The following is a 27,736-nucleotide window of genomic DNA, read 5'->3' on the forward strand; positions in this document are numbered from 1 at the left end:
TTATCAAATGATTCTTGACGAATCAGATTCAAGTAATTTACATGGAAGTATAATATTAATGAATATATAATTGTAGAAACCCAAAGACTACATTTATAGCTCATGCTTTTTACGTAAAAAAAAACAAAAAAAACTAAGATCGTTCTTTATTAGTGAATTCTTTAAATAAAGTCAGTTGGAGATGTTAAATTTTCTCTAAACTGTCCATTTCTTCTTTTAAAAGACGTGGATTCTCTCATTAAGTCTATCATTTCCCTCTGATTAGCAAGGATTTGTGTAAAGACATTATCTGTACATTGATCTCCGGAATACCAAGGTTCACATACTCCAGAACAAGATCCGGTCGAGTGATGGCATGGTTTATAAGCTTTGCAGTAGCCACATTGTACTCAACAATCCGTTCCGTACCAGCCATGGTTGCAGGCTAAACATGAAGTGAAAAAAGAAGTCCATACTTTAACATTAGGATGTGATATCAGATGAAAAAAGATCGACTATAAAACGGAATGATACTTAACTGGTTATTACATGTACATGCACTCTGTAATTTATAGATAAATGTCTGGTTGTATGGGCTTTGCTTACAGATCGAACATATCTTGAAAATTATATGTTACAACTGAAATTACTCTCGTTGCATAATGGTGCTTGATAACCTGCGTCACATCCATTTAAACAAGATCCATTCAGTGGATGACACTGAGCTGAATTCAAGCAGTGACCACATGACATGCTACAATCCTCACCATAAAATCCACCGTCACATTCTGATTTAATTAAAAGAAAGAAAAATATGTCTGAATGTTCTCATTCTGCTTCGTAATATACCATAGATATGTCTTCCCAATACATAATCAAAGGTTAAATTGAAAGTAATTACCAGACAAAGAAAAAAAATTTGGTTTGATAGTGACAATGCTAAACTAAAACATCAGAAAGAAAAAAAACAAAATATTTCAAGTGAAAAAAAAATAGGGATATTAACTCTTCATTGATTTAATTTCTTGCTTTAGTACAAATAATATACACAAAATTACACACAGAAAACTGAATTATGATAACAAGCACATGATTTACAGTTGAAAAAAGTTGATAAAGTTGAAAAGCTTTAAATAGAGTAATAGCAAATCAACAATCTAAGAGAAACAATTTAGAGGAAATTTAAGCAAAAAGGAAAAAAAAAATCATGCAGAAGGGGAACGGTAAAAACGTTTAAATTCATGTTATCACTTTGAGAGATCTTGGGGAAGCTTTGGAATTAGAACTAGAATAAGAATAAGAACAGAGGGAACGTTAAATACCACTTTTATAAGTTTGAGCAATCTTGAGGAAGCTGAAGCTAAAAAAAAGCTTGGGACAAAAAATAGATTTACATAGAAAAAAACAAGAAAAGATGGGCATCTTGAATCCTCAGGGAAAAATGCGATGTTTATACATAACTGAGACCAATAATCAACTATATGGAAGATAAGAGATCAAGAAATTCAAATATTTGAATAAAAAATAATTTTTTAGGATGACGCAAACATAAAAAATGTACAAAATTAAGATATAACAAATTCACAGACAAAACAAATGTTAAAGATACTCTATTTTTAACAATTAACAACGTTTATTGTCCTTTTTAGTTTGTTTTTAAATAATAAATACACTTTACCCATAGAGCAATTAGTTCCCTTCCATCCTGGTTTACATCCATCGTCACACTCTCCACTGATTCTATTGCATTTCAAACGATTGCTGCAGTTTTCGTTACAATTTCGTTGACAATTATTTCCAAACGTTCCCGCCGAACACTCTGTTATAAAGATATTAAGAAATGTTCACAATCATATTATTAAGCACAAGCTATTTTTTTAAGTATTGATTGATTAATTAATCGTATGTTGTTTAACGTCCCTATCGAGAATTATTCACTTATATGGAGAGGCCACCACTTGCCGGTGGAGGGTTAGAGATTTCGACACTCAGGGCCCTTGAGCGATGAGAGATCTTTTTTCGTGCCAGCACCTACTGCGACACTTGGCATATTGCAGTTACGAGAATTTATTTTCAATAAAATATTCATTTTTAGATTAACTGTTCTTAATTCTTTTCAGTAACTAAAACTGTGCAATCTATTTAAAAATCTATGTTATTTACTTCTGGTAAGCTACCGTGTACATAATAGCCAATGTAACAAATTCTGTTCAGTGTAAGAGTGACAATTCCGTTTTTTATTAGGCCATGACGTTGCACTTCCCATGAGTTCAACGTTTTTGACGTCAAAATAATAATCACGCTTTAACTTTTCGAACTCCCTGTACGTATTATGAACTTTTGATTGTTATATACTTCAACACAATTTATACGCAAAAGACATAATATTATGCAATGCAAATAAATAATGATAAATAATTAATTGGAATGAAAATGTGAATAACATATAAAAAAAATATCTGACCTTATTCTTTTTAAAAAGTTACCTTTATAACAATACGTTCCTTCATATCCAGCATCACAACCTTCAAGACAAGATCCATTGATGTGGTGACATTGTTTATACCCTAAGCACGCTCCACATTTTAATCCGCAATCCTGGCCATATCCACCACCATCACATTCTATTGAAAGCATGCAATTGGATATGATTTGAACACATGAAGAAATAAGGTGGCAATGATTTTGTTCTAGAGTGTACATCCTCAATTAAATGAACAAATACATACATGTACAACTTCTAATGCAAGTCACGTTGTGAAAGAAAAAGATGAAAGTTTACACGGTGCCTCTTTAAATAATAACCCCCCCCCCCCCCCCCAAAAAAAAAATAAAATAAAAATAAAAATCGTGCATTTATTATCTTCGAAATAGAATATAATATGCAAATTGTATGTCCTACCATTTTCACATTGATATCCCTGATACCCGGGTTTACACCAGGAACACACTCCAGTCTCTATGTGACAATAACGACAGTTGTCAGGACATGGAATATTACAGCCTGATCCATAAGTTCCGGTCTTACAACCTTCATTAAGAACGAATTATTATTGTCAATACATAAACTATGCACTTTTCTCATAACACTGATATGATGTTGCCAAAACATCAACTATACTTCAACTTTCAGATATTTATTCACTTTTCTCTATTTATCTGGATAAAATACTATGATTGTTTGATTTTTGATTGATTGTATACTGTTTAACGACCCTCTAGATAATTTTTAAACTTATATGGAGACGTCACTACTTCCCGTTGGAAAGCTGCAAATGTTGTCATATGGTTGGCACTCAAGACCATTGAACAGGGAAGGATCTTTTTCGTGCCTGTACCTACGATCAACTCCATACTTTGCGACTCTAGAGCAGACGCTTTAACAACTGCTCAACGCGGACGACTTAAGTAATGCCAAGTTTGATGTAATACTAAGTTTTGCTTCTGTGTTCTAAACAGAATCATGTTTTATTCAATAGTAAAATTTGTTAAATTCTTTGAGAAATATAAACCGAAGGGAATATATTCTAGATAAGAAAGATATGTTTCATTTTCAGTTGAAATTTCTTAATTATTTCTACTTTATTGATTTCTGTAAGAACTACTCTCTTGACCGATGATTTTTTTTTACAGAGGATGTAATCAGTAGACACAGCAAGTTAACATTCTCCACATTATGAAATCACATGTCCATGTTTACTATCTCAAGCTGAACATTTTAAGCATTGTTAAAGCGCTGTAACATATTTTCTAATTCTTTACAAAGTATCTTTTCTGAAGAAATTTACTATTATCGTCAAAGGCAGAGTCAAAATGACCACAAAACTTTATAATGAGACAACCTCAAGAAATCCCTTCATACCATTGACTTCCACCTCACAGAGTTCATTATGTGCATCTCTGGAATATCCATTAGGATATGAGACGCCTGAAAGTCTCTCGTTATAGTAGATGACATATTGGCCATGGAAAGGACATCGTATATTGGCAACTGCAGGTATTGTAGATCTGGTGTAGTATGTATCATGGAAACATAAAATACAATCTTGACGGTTTGTTGTGTTTGATACATAAACGTAGAAACCAAGAAATCTTGCTGTGTAGCCATTTGATGAGTCTAAAAATTTAAATAAATGTAATTTAATGAATACGAGTAAAATCGATACATTTGCTTCATAAAATGTTACATACAATGGAAAATGTACATTCAAATATACTTTAACTAGAAAATACATGTGGTACTTTTAATATATAAAGAAAATCAAATCAAGACTCCTAGAGTGAAGGGTTGTATTTCTCGAAACCTTTATTTAGATATAAGCTAAATGAATGAAAACTAGTTTACATACGAAAATAAAAAAAATACTAATACATGTAATCAAATAACAAATGGATACATTATATATATATTTTTCTGTTTTTATGCGATTCGTTTTCCCAAAGTTTTGAACACAACATCAAATAAATACGTTCTAATAAACATCTTAATGCGAGTCTGCGGAGAATTAAAATTTTTATAATAATGATTCAGAAATTAAATTAATCACTTAAGGTCAGTTGATACAAGCAAATTTTTTCATGTCACAAGTTTAGAAATGTGGATGGTTCTTAACTTGTTCTCCTAAGAACTAGAATAATATGAAAAAGACTTGAAAAATATTAGTAACATTTCAATGAAAAAACAAATATAGACAAATCAAATTTAGTAAAGGTTTACAGGTGAAAACAATTTCAGACTATGTTAAGATGGTTTTAAAAGTGTAATATAAACTGAAGAAAATATACCAAGCCAGGTGAATTTAATACGGAAAAGCTACATGGTAAAAATCAGCCTATGTAATATTGCTAACTTTTGGTAATTTTGATCTTCCTTTTAAAATTCACCCGGCTTGGTATATTTTTCTAACGTTTATTTTACACTTTTAGCGCCAAGATAACATATTCTGAAATTTATTTTCGCCTGTAAACCTTTACTGAATGTGATTTGTCTATATTTGTTTTTTCATAGAAATATTACTAATATTTTCCAAGTCTATCTCATTTTCCAGTTCTTCGGAGAAAAAATTCTAAGAACCATCCATTTTTCTAAACTTGCGAAATGATATTAAATCTTTTTCAAATGAAACATTTGTTTGCATTATCTGTCCTTAATTTTCTAGATTAAACTTACCCCAAATTCTGTTGTCTGTTCTGTAATAAATCATGATGCCATGAATGCTGTAGATTCCAGGTTTACCCACCAGGTGGCGGATCTCTGATGTTCAGCTGATGTTACACACTGTCCTGACCAAGCACTGAGGTCCGATCTGAGTCCATCCACAATATTACTGGAGTAGAATGTATCTCTTCCTTGAATATACTGGTTAGATTGCCACGTCGGTTTATTTAATGCCAAATTTGCATTTTAAAAGCTTAAAGGTAGTGTCATTAATATTGGTTACATTTTGTTACAGCTTTAATATGTAAAGAAATTGTTATAATACTAATATAAACAAAAACAAAAAAAAATTAATTTTGTTGAAAAAAGTGATCGTGGTTTTCCAAGAAATAAAAATTAGCTCACTCATCTCAAATTTATTTGTTGAAAAGAAACTGAAATTCACTTTTGGATTTGTGAGTCTCTCCATACCAAGAAAACATTTAACTTTCGTTGATACTACTTACTTTGCAGTATATTGAAAGGAACTTTTTTTTTCGTTTAGAGTTCCAAAGGAGGGATATTTTCAATTAATTGTATCAACAATTTGTACATGAGATTTATCCCATCTAATTAAAAGAGTTGTAGCCGTTTATATTTATTATGTTTTGATATATAAACAACTGTTGCTTTTTATATGCATATTTTCTTTTTCTTTTTAGAATTTAAAAATGTTTCGTACATTAATTTTGTAGATAACAGATATCCAGACATAAAATAAACGTTTCCGGAAATAAATGATCTTTTGTCTGCTGTTTCTCCGACAAATTCAGAACAAGAACTGAACATAAGTGGAAAAATGAATTATTTTCAGAGTATAGTAAACTATTGATAGGAAGCACATATCAAATTTGCTATTAAGAAGATATTGACTTTTCTTTCATACACTCACCAAATCCAATAACTTACCATAACCATGAATACAATAAAGTGTCAACGCTAGGTAGTATACTTCTAGATATCCCATAATGAATTCTGAAACCTTTACTTTTAAGGACTCCAAATTACATCAATTATAAGATCCAGAAATAAAAATGTAGAAACCGGGAAGTTTAAATAAATTATTTGACGTTTCCCTTCTTATCATACATGCATAATCCTCACTGCTACAGAATCCGGAAATATACTTCTCGCAAGGGCGCTTGATTTATTTATCTTTTAAAAGTAGATATTTTGAAGAGCAATTTCAATTGAATTGTGTAGTCACACTTTAATAATGAAAAATTAAATAATTCTTCGTATTTATTATTAATTATAATGCAGTTATTACTTACATACGCCAGCAACTGTGAGCAATGAGTTCTCAAGAAAGTAATTCTATTCTTCATATTCAAACTTTTTTTTTTTGGGAAACAAACAATAGCCTACAATATTGATGGAAAAAAATAATAATAAAAGAATTATTAACCTGATCCCAAGTTCTGCCCTGTTTGTAAATATTCCATTAAACAATATCTGAATAGAGGATAAAAATGAAAGATTAGGGTATCTTCAAATATTAATCTGATGAAAATCCGTTCTTCTTGTATCATGAAAATACTTTACAGTACCGACCGGACACAACCTAACACCAGAGCGAACCCGGAGCGGACCCCGGGTTCGCTTCCTGGGTTCGCTCGGGGTCCGCTTCGGGTTCGCTTTCAGAAATTTTGGGACCGCTCCGGGTGCGCTTTGGGTGCGCTCCGGGTTCGCTCGGGGTCAGCTCTGGGTCCGCTAGAGCGAACCCGGCGTTCGCTTCCTGGGACCGCTTTACGCACTGATGCGTGAAGCGGACCCCGCTTTTAATCTCACCGCCAGTAAGCCCCGCCCCTTGTATATTCCAGTACAGTAATGGTATTGTGGATCGATCATTGTTGTTCATGCGACGATGCGGATATGTACACTATACATGTAAACAGTGATATAATGGAGAACATTGATTAATTTTCTACGTAGATTTAAATGTACATGAATAATTGATTTCCTTGATTTCTCGATCCCGAGAAATTCAAACTAAATTAACAGCGAGGTATAAGGCATTTATTTTTCTTATGTTATAACGAGAAAACAAGAAAAAAGAGGAAGAAAAGAGTGTTGAATTGATTTTCAGTGTATCGAATGGTGTACAAGTGAAACTGATGAAAGAAATCTTAACTAAATACCTTTTAAATTCATGCTTTATATAGTTTGAAATATACATTTGTTATTCCTTACGTTTTGCTAAATCGTCTATAAATTACATGTAACCTTTTGAACATCTGATATATTTAGATTTCATTTATAGTAGTTACACATTCAAAGTTTGTAATAAATATTTACCGGACATTTTCTAAAAAAAAAAATTGCACCGAATTTTGGAGCGAGTATGATTTTTATCAGAATAAAGAAAAAGGCAAATAATAATTGTTCTCCCGACCCGACAAAAATATATCAATATATGACCCTATTTCACACACACATGGTCTTTAAAAAAATCTAATTATTTAATAATTTTATTTATGATTTTTCAAGTTACGTATTGCATTAAATTATTCAAGATTTACATGCGTGTATATGAAAATCTTTTCTTCTGGATGTACAGATGAAGTCATTCCGACCTAATGGTAATAACAAACTGAATGACTTCACCAGAATGAACATGAATGAGACCCAATTCCTGATGATATTTAACAATACTATTCTTTCAATTAAGTGGAACTCGACAGTTAGTTTGCGTTACAAAATGTACCAACTCTCGAACAACCCACATAACTATGTACTGTTTACGCCTTTATCAATTATTTTTCCCCTATAATTAGTCCTAAAACATTTCAAAATTTATAATAGATCATATTCATATGTTAAAATATCTCTTCTACATGTATCTCACATTTCTCTGATTATTCTTTGTCAATTATAGTTAATTACGCCAGATTTTGAGTTTGAGAGAATGAAACATTGTACGATTTACTAAATGTCGTGATTAATTTGCGTAATTAATTCGTTCAATTATGAAAATCGCACTCCACCTAAGTGTACCCCGATAAACCAGACGTATTTCATACATGTTGCAGTCCGGATTTCTTTCTTTAATATTTCTTTTCTCCTCTTTTTGTCAGTAAAAATTGTAATATCAATTGATTTCCATTTTTTTGCATTGGCTGATGTATTTACCCAATTTATTTACCGAATGGACTTTAAATACTGGTATAAAAAACTAAAGAAAATAAAAACGTAAATATTCATAGAAAATTCTACGTAAAAATTTAAACATATAATTAATTGCTTTTATAAAAAAGAAAATAAATAGCAAATACAATCCGGAGAATTAGAATAAATAAATGTTAAATAATATTTTAATTATCATAATAGATTTAAACAGCACATTCACACGTTTTGCTTGTATGTTCAGTGTTTGGATTTATATCGAATTAAATCAACACGTTCGATCTTATATCCCAATCGACAGATCATATGCTATTTTGATTGGTTGATGCGCTGATTGGTTAACCGCTAATCCTGATTGACAGCACTGTAAAGAAATACCGAACCCGCGTTCGCTCTCTGGGACCGCTACTGAATTTGGGGTTCGCTCTCTGGGTCCGCTTTGGGTTCGCTCGGGGTCCGCTACGGGTTCGCTTGGGGTCCGCTCCGGGTTCGCTCGGGGTCAGCCCTAGCGGACCCCAAGCGAACCCGGAGCGGACCCAGAGAGCGAACCCGGGGTCCGCTCCGGGTTCGCTTTCTGTTAGGTTGTGTCCGGTCGGTACTGTATGTGTTTCATATTCTGAAACAATTAGATATTAAGTGAAATATCAGACTGTCTCAATAATCTTTCAAAATTTTACAATTTAAAGAAAAGACACAGATATAATGTTTATCAAAACAGTAAAATCCAGATTTAGATGATTATCTTTTAAAAAAATATCATGTAACTACATTCAGGATCTGTTTTATTTTCTGCGACGGTTTTTCAATTGGAAAAGGTAATTATATTTGTAAAAATACAACGGTATGCATTCTAGCTTGTAGACATAAAAAACTGAATTGTTGACTATTGGTGTAATACCTTTCTGGCGAAACAATGACTAATTTCATTAATTTTGGCCATCGAGTCACAAGGAATAATGCAAAATTAACTGTTAAAATTGTCAATTTATGAAAAGAAAGCAGATACACCAAGAGAAGGTACATGTACTCCCTAAAACATTATAATTTTATATTACGCGTTGTAAAAAAAATAGATGCATTGTTACAACACAAAATGTAAAATCAACACGAAATGTAATAAACAGGGGTAATTTTAATATATTTTTGCGTCGAAATGAACGCAAAATGTAATAACTCAAAACCTTGATATTACATTTTGCGTTGAAACAATGTATACAAAAAGGTAGCAAAAATTGAACATGAGAAAGATTACAAGAAATATAAAGAACCTTATAAACAAATATATGCAAAATAAAAGAAAAAAACAAAGCGGTATAGTTTGTTGTATATAGTTTGTTGTATATAGTTTTTGTTCTAGTAAAGTTAACGTTAGATAAGCAATAAAACCAACTTACCATAACCATGTGAACAACAAATTACCAATACTAAGTAAAATGCGTCGACAGAAGCCATATCAACTTTTGAAAGTGAAAGAAGAATTGAATGAAAAACATGTACACGTATGTTACAATCCAAAAAATACTTTGAGCAAACAAGGAAGTTAAAATATGATCAATAAATATGACGTTCTTTGTTTTTTTTCAATGTAGTTTGATGGCGCATTGACGATTGTGACGTTCTTACAGGTCGGTACTGGAGGAGAGAAGAACACATCCGGGCAACAGTCACCTCTGACGTAACACTTCTGATCACAAAAACATGGCGGACAACACAGGTGTAGTGCTGAATCTTTGACCTCTATGTGGTCGTCGGCCGGAAAGGTACATGTATCTTTTATTTTCTTTTAACAACAGATGTTGATTTAAAAAAAAAAATAAATTTGGGTTAAATAAAAGAAGAAGATTCATGCATTTTAACTTCCTGGTGTATTAAACATTGTTCCATTTAAAATATGAATCGGATGTTTGGACCACGAATTACTTTGTAGATTTTATTCAGTTTGAAAATTCAAATGCACTGTAAAGTACACGCTACGTTTGAAGTATCTGATAAATTAAGTTGTTTCTACAACAAACGATTAAAAAGATCTAGAATGTGATTTTAGGTTTTGTTTACTATTTTGAATTTTGATTATTTTTCAAATAAAATTCATATAATGACTTCTCTATAACGTTGCCTCGGATAATTATGGAAGATGAAGAGCAGATTTTTTTAACCTGCTTAGTTTCAAAAATGAAATTGTAGCAATGAGATCTAAATTTAAAAAAATACGACACATGAACTTTAGACATGATTAAAAACAAAAAAAAAAAAAACCAAAAACAAAACCAAAAAAAATACAGGTATTTATGTTAATACCAAATGAAAAAAAAATGCCGGTGTTAAAATTTGCATTTAAAAATCTTTGACATAGAAATAAGGAGTTAAAACTAAAAGATTACGACGGTAGAAGTCTTTATCTTAAACATTGCTATGACCTTTCTTCCTTTTTTACTGCCTCGGAGCTTATTTGCTTCCTAACGAGATAATTCTAGCAAAAGTAGAGGATCCAGTGATTTTTCTTTGAAATTGCAATGCCTAATTTTAAGTTATATGAGGGCTATGTACATATATGTATCAATAAATATATGTAAAAAGGAATTGAATGTTTGATTTATAAATGGAAATGCACGAAGTTTCTGTAATAATTGAAATAAATATTTAATTGAAAGGCAATATCAGGACAAAAAAATTGAAACAACAAACGAATACTTTTAAACACTGAATTGATTTTAAAAAAAATTTATACCATTCTGTACATGAAAACAATTAAAAAAAAAAAATACCTGTTTTACTCATCCAATGCCTTAAGTCAAACTGCTCTCCTTATTACATTTATCAGAATGTTGATAATCTTGTCTTTCTTCAACCCCCTGTTTAATATCGCACTATTTTATGTTTTTTTAAGGAATTAGAATTCGTACAAGTGATCTAAAATAATCTGGCCCCAGGATCATGAAATAAACTTAGACTTAAAGACGTACAACACACTGGGGGAGATAACTCTTGCGATTTCAATTGAACGTTTGACGTGACGTCAAATTTAACGTAAAAAATAAAGCGTCAAAACGACGAGTAAAACGATCCCGATGTATATCAATCATGAAAGAAAACTGGGATATGGGGAATGGCTGTGATTGTGCGTACCATACTCAATCAATAAGTATTTTTTTTAATTAACCCGATTAAACTCCGTAAAAAGCAAGACATTAAATACCATCCCTTAATGTTTATTTCATTTCATTTCATATACAATAAATTGTATTTTTGATCAAAGCGCAGCATTTTTTTTTCATTCTGAAAATTTTATTTTACATTGCCGAAATTCTCATTGTGTACAATTGGCTATATAACATTCTGATTAATGGTCTTCATTACAATTTGTGCATACACGATATAAATATTGTTTTTTCTTCTTTAATTAAATAAAACAACAATAAATAAACAATAAACTTTTTACAATGTAAAATCGATGTTGTTCTTAGACCCTTACTGATCAAAGAGGAACAACTCTGAAAATGTAGGAGATGTTTGTTTTCCTCCCTTTATTCACGGTTTTCCACAGAATCAGATACATGTACATACACAGCAAGACCTGATAATTCCAAGAATTGAATACTATAGACCTCGTATACACAATGTAAGTATAGAATTGAAAAGAATTGTTCACTTGTACTGAAATTATCTGCATTTATGAATATCCTACTGCAGCAAATCGTAACTTTGACTTTCTGTCAACAGTGTCGGTTCGCATTTCCTCGAATTAAAACAAAACGTAGCCTATAAGATTTTAAAAAAATATCATTTTGGGATTTGATATAAATTGAAATAAATGAAGAGTTTAATGTTTGATATTTTAAAGTTAATGTGGACGAATACGGTATTTTCATTTTAACTTTAGAAGCGACGACATGGAAAGAAATGCGTACAGTATCATGAGGGGTGTACTTGTACATGCAAATGTCGATGTATCCCCACGGCCACATACTGTCTCGTTTGAAATAATGACATGAAAGAAACTACAATTATTCCATTTATATCACAGGAGAGTTGAACATATACCATTTTTATAATGAATAAAATTAAAGAAATAAAATTAAAAATCAACATATTCAAGTTCAACAAAACTTGAATTCGTATCCAGGTTTCATGTGATATGGAATGCATAACGCATATTACGTATATGGACTAAACACTAAAATCTTTCAGTAATTTTTTCCTGATACATATAAAAAGAGTAGTCAATATTTATTCTGCATTCATGAATTTAAAACTAAATGCATACTTCTGAGATTCTTGACGAAATACCAGTATATTTGCACTGTAAACGACGTTTCGACTTTCGTCAAACGCTAATGGTCTGCGACGCAAAAAAGGAGGGGGTGGGGATGATAGGGGTATTCAAAAATTGCCTTAAAATTTACATTTAAATACGCTTTACATATGAGAACTTTTAAATTTGTAAGTTAATATATTTTTGAAGCAAAAGCAATATTCCAATTTAATTTTTTTAATGTGTATTTGTAGATTCATATAACAAAGTGATCGACCCCCGTCTGAAAGACTCGCGGGAACGTGATTTATTGAGAAAGGGGGAAGGGGTAATTTTCCGCTATTAAATCAAAACTGGTCGTACAAAAATTATACAAAAAATTATGAATATTATTTTTACTACCAGCTACCTAAAGAAAGTTTTTTACAAAAATTAAACGACAGGTTTTTTCACAAAAAAATTTTGAATTTGGAAAATACGCATTTTTCAAGGCTTAGAAAATTCAGGTCTTTAAAAATTATTTTGATGATATGTATATCAAAAAGATGACTATGTTTTTGTGTTTAATGGTTTAGGGAATAAGCCAATGAAATTTGACATTTATATCTATCCTGGTTTTATTGAAAATCAAGGTTTAAGTAGTTCATTGATTAAAAATTTTCTCTCCTTGTAAACAACTAAAGGGGGGTAACTTTCGGAAGTTCCTGTCCAAAAACCACTCGAACGATTTTGTACAAAATATGCATACATGCAGCAGATATGGTCATGTACTAAATATACAAAAATAATGAAAATTAAACGACAGGAATTTTTTGGGGTAGGTGTGTTGTACATCCTTAAGTCAAAATTTCTATCACCTATAAAATCTTAAAAACTTGATAAAGGAAACTCTTTATTTGCATATGACAACAGATTGATGATACAAAATTGGAAAGCATTTTCATTTTGGGCTGCTTAACCTCTAAAAAAAATTCAGCAACTAAGACATTTTTTGACTTAAGCTAAGATGTTTCATGATTCCGGGGCCTGGTATTGTGGTTTTATTTCCCGTTCTTTGTATATTGAAGAGCAAAGTATCAACTTTGGAAAGATTAAAATTCCTTTATTTATAATGTCTTATATGTTCTTTTCTTGGAAATACGGGTATGCCAAGTTATGTAATAAACTGATTATCACGTGATGAATTCTGTCATATTACAATGCTCTAAATACATCATGAACAATGTAGGTACACTGAGATATAAATAACAACTCAAAAATGTAAATCTTGCTATAATCACTTAACTCTTCAGAACTTACTGAACTGTGACGTTATATACACTTGATGTTGACATCATAAAAATATGAGTTACCTTTTCCCCTTAGCACTTTAAGCACAGTACAAGTTTCTGTAAAGTTTAGGTTCAATAATTATGACGTATTTAAATATTTATATTAAAAAATATATATAAATATTTAAAAAAAAATTACTGTTCTTACTTTATGAGATTTTAGCAAGCATAAAATAGAAGGGAAAAGCATTAAATTGAAGATTAAATGTACTCTTGAAAGTGCTTGAAAAATGCGTGATTGCGAAGGAACGGTAAATTGGTGACTTTGATTAAAAAGTAGGAAATGGTTTATGCGTTAAAATGCGTGACTGCGGGAAGGAGTTAAATGCTTAAACAACCTATCTAATATTGCTATGATTTGTTTTGAAACACATTAAAATTTTTGGTAATCCTTGGAGCGTAAAATTAGCTTCATAAAATAAAGCAATCAGTATAACATTATGTGGCATAAAATCTATGGATAATGTTATTCTAGTCAGCATTAACAATTTCTGTTTACAAAAAATCGTATTTTTTTACTCAACCAATTCTTAAGCAAAAAGAAGCCTAAAAGGGATTGGAATAAGCGATGAAAGCATTTTTTTCAATTGTGATAAATCATTCGTCTACATACCTTGCTCACATTGATGTCCCTGGTACCCAGGTTAACATCCCTGACAAGGGACCTGTCTCAATCACTACTGGACGAAAAAAGTGCTGAGAATCCCAGGTTTTACTTATAATGTTTTATAATTACTGATACGGTGCAGTTCTTGCTTATAATTACTGAAGCGGTTTAAAAAAAAAAAAAAAATAAACTGCCCCAACCCGGGTTATACAGTATAACTTGGTTGCTATTTAATTCATTCCATATAATTTAATTTTCACTCATTAAAAATATAAAACAAGACAATTTCTCTCTTTAAAACGCCTTCAAATTGTTCATATTTTAAACTGTAGAGTGCAACGCGGCCGAGCTTGTTATGTGGTGATATGGCTTGTATCACCGAGGCGTTACACTTAGGTTCGTTAACCTGTTAACTCGGGTTTTTATTGACCAAATAAAATTATATACAAATTCAATACAATAATACAATGAGTTGATTGGACAACCACTAATTGTGGTCAATGGGTGTCTCCAGCAAGTAAATTACTTCTTGCCCTGCCTCTCCACTAGTACTGCTGCATCTTAGCATTTCCCCCACCTCTAATTGTGGTATGCCACCTCTCTCTACAACCAAGTGACTGCCTTATTCAGGTCTTACGTGCTTTGGTGTACTGTGAAACACTTAGCTGTCCATCCCCTGCAACTGTCTGCCTTATTCAGGTCTAACCGTATGTAAGAGATGAAACAAACTAATGTTTATCCACTCCGTCACCAGAGGTCCCCTGAGTTCCTGTAACACAACATGTATTACCTCAGTGCAGCCCTAGTAAATAGGCAGTTTCATACTACTTGTATGATCTGAGAATTAATATTTTTTAGTGTTTAAGAATTTATATAAGAACGTAGGTCTAACGTTAAAACGAAACTAAATCACAACCGTTTCCGTTTCAAAACGTAACGTCAAGCGTATTGATACGATTTTGACGTAAGTCAATTTGACGTAAGCAAACAAGATTATACAATTAAGATTATTTTTTTTATCCAATCAAATGACGCGTTACAACCAAAATTAAATTGTTTCACAAAAAAACCATGGGAAAATAACTTTAAGACATTGTTTTATTTATTAAGAATTGTACTTGTAGATATAATGAGATGAATAGTTAGCAAACATAGATTGTTTTTTTTTTTTTTTTTTTGTTCTAGTATAAATATTATAGAAACATGAGCATCCTTCCCCAGAACGATAATAACGAGCTTCAAGACATTGAAAACTATTTGCTTGATTAGACTTAGAAGTTTGTAATTAGTTTAGTAACATATTTGAATTGTAATGCAAAATTTACATTAAACATCTGGATTTAATGAAGAATTGAGTTTCAAAATTTATATCAATATTATTTTGATTATCAAATATATTAAACGCTTCCCCATAAACTCCGAGCTTAATGATTTAAAAATGTGATGCGAAATGCTTATTTTAGAAAGAAGTTTTTAAAAAATGATCATTTCAAAAACGTTACCCCAAGGTTGATTATCCGTCCTGTAAAATATCTTTATGTCGTGTATACTGTGGATGGACGTTAAGTTTACCCACCAGGTGGCGGCTCTGAATCCATCAGCTGAAATAGCACATTGTACTCCTAAGGCCAAAAGATCAGTCTTCAGACCATCAACAGCATTACTGGAGTCAAATATATCAGCCGGCAGAGTTAGAGGGTAATACAGTTGTGATTGTCGTGTGTGTTGTAAAAAGCTATGTTTTCTACAAACACCAAAAAATTCCATCAACATATTATATTGCTAAGATCAATTATATGCCATCTTCGGAGTAACAAAATTATGCAAAACAAATTAAGACAATGAAAGATATGGATGGATTTTATGTTTATTTATTGTCCAATTGTTCGTCATAAAAGTCGTTACAGGAATCAAATGTAGCATCTTCATACTCATACTTCATATACACACACGATTTTTGTGTTGGATTATTTAAAGCTATATTCTTTTTGATAAAAAGTCAAGGTACCATATTCAAAATAGTTATATGTTTTGCTTTTTGTCTATGTAAACTAAATGAAAACATTAATATTTAATATTTTCAAATGCAATAATGTTTTTGTCTCTTCCCACTGTTTTTGTCGTAATAAACTTAAAGTATCCTGTTGAGATTAAAAAAAACATTTTTAGAATGACGCATAACGTTTATAAATATATATGAGGATTCTAAAAATATTTCATATAGCATAGTGGCAGTAATGACACTATGAGGAAGTTATGCGTAAGGAAAAAACAAACAAATGACGAATTAAACAAGAGACTTCACTTATATTTTAGGGGACCTTTCTGGTATGAAAAGATTATGGTATATGCTCCTTAACTTACCACATACACAAACAGCCTAGCATTACAAGGGTTCTTTGTTGATTCTTTTAAAAGTCTCCCCATTCCATCGAATACATGTATCTCTCATTCTGTTGCTTAATATTATTTGCATTATCCTTTTCTTCTTCGATAGACTTAGAGTCGCGACGTAAGGAGTCAATCCTTACGTCATGGGTTCGAAACCAGCTACGATGAGACCGTATAAACCGAGTTCCTGTGCCGCAGATGGTCCTGATACGAAAAATATCCCTGACTGCTCAATGGCCTTGAGTGCCGAGTATAGGACATAATTTGTAGTCGTCTCCAAATGAGTGAAGAAACCGCGAGAAGAACCTTAAACTGCATACAAACAATCTTTGCTGGACGCCAATTTTAAAGTTTTACATATTCCTCATTACTGGACGGATTTTCTTCCAATTTTCAAGATTTAACATTTACAGAACGCTCACAGAATACTGTAATAAACTTCGAATATTACCGTTTGTTCACGAGTGGTTTCCCTTTATATGAATTTCAAGGCTTTGGTTTCGATAAAAATATTCTCATGCTGTAATAATTGATCATGAGACCTTATGAGACTGAAAAGTTAATGCATGAAAAACAGCAAAAAGTTTAATTTTTTTCCCTTTATGTTTCAAAAGCTCAAATATTTTGGTAAAACATCAACCATAAGCACCTTTAACCGAAGAGGTAGGTTCACAAACTCCATAAAATGGCCCTGGCAATATACCAATTAACCGATCAATTCTGAAGGTCCCATTTCGAACTTCAACATGAAGTAGAGACTTGGTGCTTTTAGTTCATATAAAAAAAATTCGTCTGAGAGTCAAAGTTTGGAAACTCAGACGTTGTGAAACTGCAATGTTCTTGATTTTTTAAGAAAATGGGTGAAATTGAGCATCTTTAACTTTTCATGAAAATATGAGCCCACCCAGCGATCCAAAAAAAAATCATGGACTAGGATCATCTGAAATTATTATTTCATTATATATTTAAATATTTTAGATCAGAGGTTGGTGGCTATGCAAAACAGTAAAAAAAAGCAGCTTAATTTTTTTGTCATTTTTAGAGAATTTTCCAGATTTGAGGAAAATGACGAAATTCATGACGTCATAATACATAGACAAGAGACAAAATTACGTCATTTTTATTTGATATAAAGTCACCAAGGGTCCAAGTGAAATTTAACATATTTTCAACTAAAACTGAGTTGTTCTGATTTTTCAAAAATTCACAGGGCCAAAAATGGACCAATTTGACTTTTCTTCTTTGTAGTAATACTGTCACTTCTTTAAATTCTTAAGAAGTTTACTCGTACATTTTAATGCTGCTCAATGTGTTGTGACAATTTTAGGTGATGCATAGAAAACCAAACCTTTGGAATTTTCACAGACAAATAGTAATTTTTTTGTTGATGTATATCATAACAAATACTATAGCATTATTCATATGTAATTAACTAAATACAAATATTTACATTTGAAAATGTTGCATTTATAATAACACTATTTAAACAAGTCGTTTTTACATCTCTGTAAAACATGTTTGTAATGTAAACATAAATTGATTGTTAAGTCATAAGCGATCTACGTAATTTTATAGAGACGTCATAAGCGATCGACGTTATAAACACAGTCAATTTATACCTTTGAAGTTAAAAAAAAAACCTTTATGGATTTAAAACTTTGCATTAGTACTTTGGTATTTGTAATAAATCAGTCACAAATGTAAAAATAAATGATAAGGTATCTTTTTTTAGTTTTATTGGGATGTAAAACGGGTTGGTACATAATCAATCATTAAATTTGATCATTTGTTAAATGAAAAATCCAGTCTTAAAGGGAAATTAAAGTCATTGTAGGTCGCAAAAATTCCCTTTCAGAAAATGGCTGTTAAATTTAAAATTTCCATACTAAACGTTTTAATATCCTTTGTATAAAATTATTTATGACAACTCAATCAACATTGTTGATTTATCTCAATGTATATATCATTGTAGAAACCATAATATTATACTTAAAGCTCATGATTTGATGTAAAACCCCCCTAGTTCAATCTTTACAAATGTATTTTTTATCTAAATAAAGTCAGTAGGAGATGTAAAATTTTCTCTTAATTGTCCATTCCGTCTTTTAAAAGACATGGATTCTCTCATCAAGTCTATCATTACTCTCTGGTTAGCAAGAAGCTGGGTAAAGACATTTTCATAACAATTATCTCCGGAATATCCAGGATCACATGCACCAGAACAAGATCCGGTCACGTGATGGCATGGTCTGTGATCTTTACAGTAACCACACTGTTCTTGACATTCTGACCCATACCTGCCATGGTCACAGGCTAAATATGTAGTGAAAAAAGAAGGAAATCCATACTTACGATATTATATCAGATAAAACAAATCGACTCTTACATAGCTATCTGCAGGATATTACATGTACTCCGTAATTTACAGATTATTGCCTGGTTGTATTGGCATTGGCACAGATCAAAAATATCTTGAAATATTATATACTACAACTGAAATAACTCTTAGCAATATATATTTTGAAATTATATTTACTTTCGTTGCATAAAGACCCTTGATAACCTGCGTCACATCCGTTGAAACAGGATCCATTCAGTGGTTGACATTGAGCTGACTTCAGGCAGTGACCACATGGTATGGTACAATCCTTACCATAAAATCCACCATCACATTCTGATTTGATTTAATTAAAAAAGATACTGGTAAAAAATAGGACTAACTATTCCAATTCTGCTTCATGATATACAACTAATATGTCTTCCCAAGACATAAACAAAGGTTAAATTGAAAGTATAAATAGACGATAGAAAGAATCTACAGGTTAAAATAGATGGTTATAAAAGTAACATCGATAAACCGAATCATCAGATAAAACGAACAAAATATTTTGAGTGAAAAAAAAAGATATAAACTCTTTTTGAATTCAATTTGCAGAGCTTTAGTAAAAATGATGTACACTTAAGAGCAGCAAATCGACTGAATGATTAGAACGAAGCTCATAAAATGTAGTCGAAGATAGAAAGTTAAGTTGAGTAGCTTAAAATAGAATTACAACATCTTAGCAATCTAAAAGAAGCAGTTCAAGGGAATATCCAGCAAAAGGATTAAGAATCTCATTCAGAATAAGAACAACGGAAACTTTTAACGACGCAGAGTCTAATTATTTCTACCCTAAGGATATCGATAATTTTTCGTTATTTAATTTTTACTGTGATGTATATTGTTTAAACATTTAAAAATCGAATGCTTAACACCCCGATTTCTTTTGGGGTCATCTCAAAAGTTGTCATATTTTACTATTGGACCTAATGGGAATTCGTTGGAAAAGCGCCAAATTATCACATTTTTCAGATATTTTTAGTATTTCTGCCCTAAAGATTTCATCTTCAGTCAAGTAGATAAAAGTTATTTTTAAAAGTCACTAAAAGTCACTAAATTGTGAAATTTCAAAAACGTTTACCATTTAGATTGTTCTGGGTCTTTATTAAAAAGTTTTTTTTCGATGCCCAATACTTCTAAGATAGCCATATTGTGGTATAAATACATATTGGTGCAGATAAATTATCGGCGCAGATATTTTTTTTTTTGGTAAAAATAGCAATATTTAGATTGTTGCTATGTTTCCTCTGATGTTCTGTCATCAGTTTTTAGTAAAATATCCATGGACGTCTACGAACATATAAGCGAGTCATATGCCATTTGTCAGCGTCATGCATTGCTTACAAAATTGGAAAACTGTGACGTCGTTAGAATTATTTCAGAGTATTTTCCACTAATTGTTGTAAAATCACATTTTCAGACCAGTTGGAGTGTCAGATAATGGTAATTTTATATCAAAATCACAATATTTTGGAAAGGTGAAGTTATGCACTCATTACTGTGTGAAATTAAAGGGCTACACAAAAGTCATGCACACTCGTATTAGACTCGACCTCGTTAAATCACATTTTATGAGTTTTAGAGTCCCAGGAGTAGCTGGGGAATCAGAACAAGAATAAGAATTAGAACAGTATGAAGTTTTGATACTTGGTTATGGGTTTGAAAGATATGGAGGAAGCTGAGGCTAAAAAAGAAAACCTTACTGAAAAAAAGATAGATATACAGAGAAGAAACCTACGAAAAGATGAATCCGCATATAAAGGAGCAAGACCAATGCATTAATAAGAAAATAAAATATTCAAAAGATGGGAGTTCAAGCTATTCAGATATTTAAATACATATGAATTTCTGAGTATGATAACAAAATTTAGAGAAAGCACTAAATGTACGAAGCTTTCAGACATGACAAATTCACACACAGCACAAATGTTAAAGACACTCTACCTTTGATTATTGAATTTATTATTTGTTCTTTAGAGTTAGTTTACAAATAATTAATACACTTTTAGTTCCCTTCCAGCCTGGTTTAAATCCATCCTTACACTCTCCGGTGATTCCACTGCATTTTAAAGGATCACTGCAGTTTTTGTTACAATTTCGTTGACAGTTATTGCCAAACTTTCCCGCTGTACATTCTGTTATCAAGATATTATGATAAAAATCACAATCATGTATTTTAGCACGAGCTAATTTTTGGTAATGAAACATATGGAGATATTTAAGATAAAAAAACCATACAACAATATAAGTTAGGAGCAGCACAAACACGAACTTCCAAAACATAAGAGGTGGGATCAGGTGCATTTTGTATGGTATATGGCATATTTAACCAATGAATCGTTGTCTTCTTAAAGATAAAGTCGCATACCTGCATCGGCATGTGCAAACAATTTGAAAAATGTGAGTTAGAGCATTGTGAAATTGTGTTTGCAAAGGCCATTGTAGATATGAAAATATTTTTTTTAAATTATTCATTGATTTAACATTTACATTTTTTTGTTCTTGTCAGTGATTATAAATATGATTCATTGATTGATTCTACATTGTTTAACGTCCTTCTCGAGAATTTTTCACTCATATGGAGACGTCACCGTATGCCGGTGAACAATCTTATTAAGATTAGATGTTCCGAATCCGCTACCGCTTCTCAAACATCTAACATTATCCCATTCTTGGTCACGTCAGAGCGACCTTTTGATAACGAATAAACACAAAAAATGTGGCCAATGAGATTCCGTTGTACTAAAACTTTGTTAAACAATTCTTTAATTAGTTCCATGGCTACATATTCATTTTTGATACATCTGTCTGTCTTACGTTGAATTAAAGTAATTTTAGCATTAATTTACTGTATAGTCCGCCATTCTGCCATTCTTAGGTGAATAACACAAACGAAAAAGCAGAAACAATACAAGATATCCCAAATGTCACATTCATACATAACATAGCTTTTACAATGCATATTTTGTTTATTACGAAACTCCTCGAGCGTTTAGGTTCGGCAGTGAAAAGTTGAAATCCATCCGAACTATAAGCCAAGATTTCTGAGGCAACGTTTTCATTGGCGAAATGATAGCTCGCTCTACATGACCCCAAATGGGATGTTGTTAGACGTGTGAGAAGGGGTAGCGGATTTGGAGCATCTAATTTTAAATAGATTGGCCGGTGAACGGCTACAAATTTAGGCCTTTACTCGGTACCCAGGGCCTTTGAGCAATGAGGACTCTTTATCGTGCCAACGCCTACCGTGACACGGGACATATTTTTTAAGGTCATATCGGAAAGACCAGTGACTTTCACTTCTAGTGCCGATCCCTTGGAGAACAGTCAATAACGTTGTTACGTCTTAGGTATAACGCGGCGACGCGAACGAGAATCGAACCAGGATCTCCAGATAACGAGGCGAACGCTTCACCACTAGGCTACCGTGACCGGTGATTACAAATATGAAATATATTTTTAAAAAATCCATGTATTTTCTTTGTGTAAGTAACGTTGAATAAAAGAACAAATGCAGCAACTTCTGCTCAGTGTGAGGGTGAATTTTTCCTTTTTATTACATGTAGCCCATGACGTTGCACTGCCTCGGCGTTAAACATTTGCAAGTCAAAATAATATACATGCTTTAACCTTTTAACCGGCCTGTTCACGTTATATAGTCAATATATAATGATGTCCACACAATTTATGTGCAAAATTTATAATATTATGTAATGGAATTTAATGATGAAGAACACCATTGATTGTTATAATAGTGTGAATACCAAAAATCCAATATCTGAAATTATTCTATTAAAAAATACCTTCATAACAAAACGATCCCTCATATCCAGCGTCACAGCCTTCAAGACATGACCCATTGATGTGATGACATTGTTTATATCCTAGACAAGCTTCACAACTCTGTCCACAATCCTGACCATATTTTCCGCCATCGCACTCTTTTGAAAGCATCCAACTGGATATGATTTGAACGCATATAGAAATAATGTTGCGATGAATTTGCTCAAAAGTTAAACGTCCTTAGCAAAATGAAGACATGCATGTACGTCACGTTACAAATGAGAGAAAAAAAATCGAAGTTTCAAGGTCCCTCTGAACAAAAAAAAAATCTTTAACCCCCCCATCCCCCCTCGTGCATTTTTACCTTACAAACAGAATATAATATGCAAATTGTATATCCTACCATTTTTGCATTGATATCCGTGGTACCCAGGTTTACACCAGGAACATACTCCTGACTCTATGTGACAGTATCGACATTTGTCAGGACATGGAGCATAACAGCCTGATCCATAAGTTCCAGCCGTACAACCTTCATAAAAAATGGATTATTATTGACAATCCATAAGCCATGAACTTTTCTTAAAAAAAAAAAAATAAAAAAAATAAAATAGTGTCAAAACGTCTACTAAATATCAAGTTGTAGATATTTTTTCACATTTCTCTCTTAGTCTTGATATAATACTATGATTGTTTGACTATTGATTGATTGTATGTTGTTTAACGACCCTCTAGAGAATTTTTCACGCAAATCGAGATGTCACCACTTGCAGTGGAGAGCTGCAAATTTTGTCCTATGCTCGGCACACCCAGGATCATCGAGCAGGGAGGGATCTTTTTGTGCCTGTACTTACGATCAACTGCATACTTTGCGAATCTAGAGAAGACTTTTTAACCACATTCGGGCGACTGATGTAATACTAAGTTTGAATATCTAATACTAAGTTTTAATTCTGTGTTCTAAACAGAATCGCGTTTTATTTAATAATAAAATTTGTTAAATTCTACGAGGAACTTAAACCGAAAGGAGTATATTCTGTTGATTTGTGTTTTTTCTTTACTTAATTTTTATAAAAAAAAGATGCATGCTAGTCTACGATGAGAAAAATGTTTCATTTTTAATTATTGAATCATTACTGCTTTACTGATTTAATTCATTACTCCCTTGACTTATGGGAATTTTCTAACAGAGGATGCAATAAATAGACAGGGCAAGTTAACTTCTTCAACGTCACGTAAAAGCATCTACATGTTTACTGTCTTAAGTTGAACCTTTTTTAGCATTGAAAAAAAAACCCACAAAATATCTGCACTTCTTTACGAAGTACCTTTTCTGTCTGAAGAAAGTTACTAGTATCTTCAAAAGCATAATCAAAATGACCACAAAACATTTTTTTTAATGAGACAACCTCATCAAAACACTTCATACCATAGACTTCCACCTCACAGAGTTCATTATGTGCATATCTTGAATATCCATTTGGATATGTGACGCCTGAAAGTCTCTCGTTATAGTAGATGACGAACTGGCCATGGATAGGACATCGTATATTGGCAACTGCAGGTATTGTAGATCTAGTATAGTAGGTATCATGGAAACACAAAATACCATCTTGACGGTTTGTTGTGTTTTACATAAACGTAGAAACCTAGAAATCTCGCTGTGTAGCCATTTGATGCATCTGAAAATTGAAATAAAAGTAACTTACAGGATACGAGTAAAACGGATAAATTTCATGAAATGTCACATTTAATAGAATATACATGCATATAATTAAACTTGGATTAGAAAATACATGTGGTACTTTTAATATATAAAATTTCAAGACTCCTGGAGTCAAGGGTTGCATCTCTAGAAGCCTTTGTTTAAAAATAAGCTAAATGAATGAAAACTATTTTACATTAAAAAAATGACAAACACCAGTACATGTAATCAAATAACAAATGGAAATATTATATACATTTTTCTGACATTAATGATTTAGTGCAATTCGTTTTTCCAAATTTTTGAACACAACATCGCATACATACGTTTTGATAACCATCTATATGCAAGACTAAGGAGAATTACAATTTTTATGATAATGATTCAGAAATTAAATTAATCAATTACCCCAAAAGCTGTTGTCTGTCCGGTAATAAATCATTATATCATGAATGCTGCAGATTGATTACAGGTTTACCCACCAGGTGGCGGTTCTCTGATGCGGAGCTGATATTACACACTGTCCTGCCCAAGCACTAAGGTCGGTCCACAGTCCATCCACAGCATTGCTAGAGTGGAATGTGTCTCTTCCTAGAACATACTGGTTGGATTGCCACGCCGGTTTATTTAATGCCAAATTTACTGAGAAAAAAAACACACCCTATCATACCTCCGTAATTTGCCTTTCCAAAGCTGAAAGTTAGTGTCATTAGTATTGGTTTCATTTTGTTACACCTTTAATTTGTGAAGAAATTGTTATAATACTAATGCTAAAAAAATACTTGTTTTTGTTAGAAAAAAAGTGATCGTGGTTTTCCAAGAAATAAAAATTAGCTAACTAATTTTGAATTTATTTGTTGAAAAAAAAAACGAAATTCACTTTTGGATTTGTAACTCTCCCCATACCAAGAAAATAACGAAAATTAACCTTCGTTGATACTACTTACTTTGCAGTATATTGAATAGAACATTTCTTCAGTCAGGGATCCCTAGGAGGGATATTTTTTTTTTAATAACTATGTCAACAATATCTACATGAAAATTATCCCATCTAACTAAAAGAGTTGTAGCCCTTTGTATTTATGATGTTTTGATACATAAACAAATATTTTGTTTTTGATATCCATATTTGTTTTTTTTTAAGATCCAAGACATATATTTTAAGCATGTTATAAAGAGAAATCATAAACTGAGTTCATAAACTGAAATTTGAATTCATACATTTAAAAGGGAATTTATTTGAGTACTGAAATAGTAGATGCTCAGTATGAAAAAAGTTGTAAACAATAATTGCTTTTCCTAGAGATTTGCCACTCTTGTACAATAGTATCTAAAGGTCTTTGTAGTGCTGATAAAAGATGTGAAAGGAATTTAAAAAGAAACACGTTTTTTACTCCCTGTGCATGTGGGTTGTAACTTTAATTGTGGCCGTGTTTCATCTTGCCGTAGAAATATAGAGTTTCTTTTCCTCAAATGTGTAAATGCTGTAAGTTAAAATCAACTGTTACCAGTTCAATGTACTTTGTGTAGTATGGACTGATGACGGGTTATATTTTTGTTTAAAAAGTGATACTTCAGCAATTTTGAGAGGTGAACAGCCTTGTGTTTGTCTGGCACTGGCTCACTGCTGAGTTGGTGGCCATCGTTCGTCGAAAAAAAAATAATACTGTGAAAGACTGATAAGGATATGAGAAAAAAAATCGTCATTGAGCAAAGCCATACAAAACGTTCATTACAACTATACGCATGGTTTCTGTAAGAAGATAATTATTTAGGTTCTCTAATATTTAATATAAGCACTTGCTTTGAAGTCAGGCTGTGTAAAGTAATGCAAAATTACGTTTTTATTGCTTTTTTAACACACACACACACAAAAAAAAAAAAAAAAAAAAAAAAAAAAAAAAAAAAAAAAAAAAACAGAAAAAAAAACATTTTTGTTGTTGATTCGTATAGAAATAAAGATATTTCAAAGATTTTGAAACCTTATTAGAGAGAAAAGATAATGAATGCAAGTTGTTAAGCATACATATGAGTTTATTACAAAAAATATTGCATCACTTATTTATAAGAACTATAGAAATTAATGTCTTTTTCATGTGAAAGTTAGGAAAAATACTTTTCAATTTCTACGAAAATAACCATGATATGTTATCCTTTTTGACAATACGGAAAAGGGAATTTCGAACTAAAGATAGATCATTTAAAAAAAAATAAGTAATTGGACTAGAGTATTGAACAAGTAATGATAAAGGAAAAATGGTGTTGCAAATCAATATTTTTTTTTTAAGATTATTTTTTTTTCAAAACACTAGAAAGTAAATAGTACAATTTTAAAAGAGGAAACTAAAATAATTTAAGTATATTTCGAGAATTCTAAGGGATGAATTCTGTTGACATATGCTTAGGAAATACTTCTGATATTTTACATAGATTCCTAACAGAATGATAAAAAATACGTTAAATGCATATGTTCCAACAATAAAATACCAGCTTTGGAGTGAAGGTTTTCTATAAAAATGTATTCTGCAATATATTTCAAAATATGTGACTGATTGCACATATTTCTTTCAATATGCAAAGTTTCATATCGAAAGAAAAAGGCATATCCCAGCTTATAATGTACAAAAAAACCCTTACCATAACCTGAGGTAAATCCGAATGTCAAAGCTAAGAAACATATTTTTATCAAAGCCATATCACTAAACTTCTTTAAAACCCCTTGGTGTAAAAGTCGCTTATGACGGATTTCAATATAACCAACATCTTCCTTCTTTTTAAGTGAGATATATATTTGTATACGTATAAATATGTAAGGAAGTTCCTGATATTAAATCTTAATATCTATAAGGAAGTTCGTTGAAACAATTATAGCTTTATTTATCCTCTGAGTGGATAAGTAGCATTTCAAATTATCTTCGGGCGAAAAAAAAAGTTGTATTACATGTTGAAGATATATTTTCTATCTGTATACGTAAATAGCCATCA

General features: G+C 31.7%; 1 pseudogene; it reads right to left on the reverse strand.

Annotated features, from left to right (window-relative positions):
* Positions 1–267: 267 nt before the first annotated feature.
* LOC134236034 (multiple epidermal growth factor-like domains protein 10) lies at positions 268–27,522 on the reverse strand (annotated as a pseudogene).
* Between the last annotated feature and the right edge of the window lie 214 nt (positions 27,523–27,736).

Source organism: Saccostrea cucullata, unplaced genomic scaffold (genome assembly GCF_032062105.1).
Source record: "Saccostrea cucullata isolate Sc308-1 unplaced genomic scaffold, CSIRO_AGI_Scuc_v1 ctg1483, whole genome shotgun sequence".
Taxonomy (NCBI): Eukaryota; Metazoa; Mollusca; class Bivalvia; order Ostreida; family Ostreidae; genus Saccostrea; species Saccostrea cuccullata.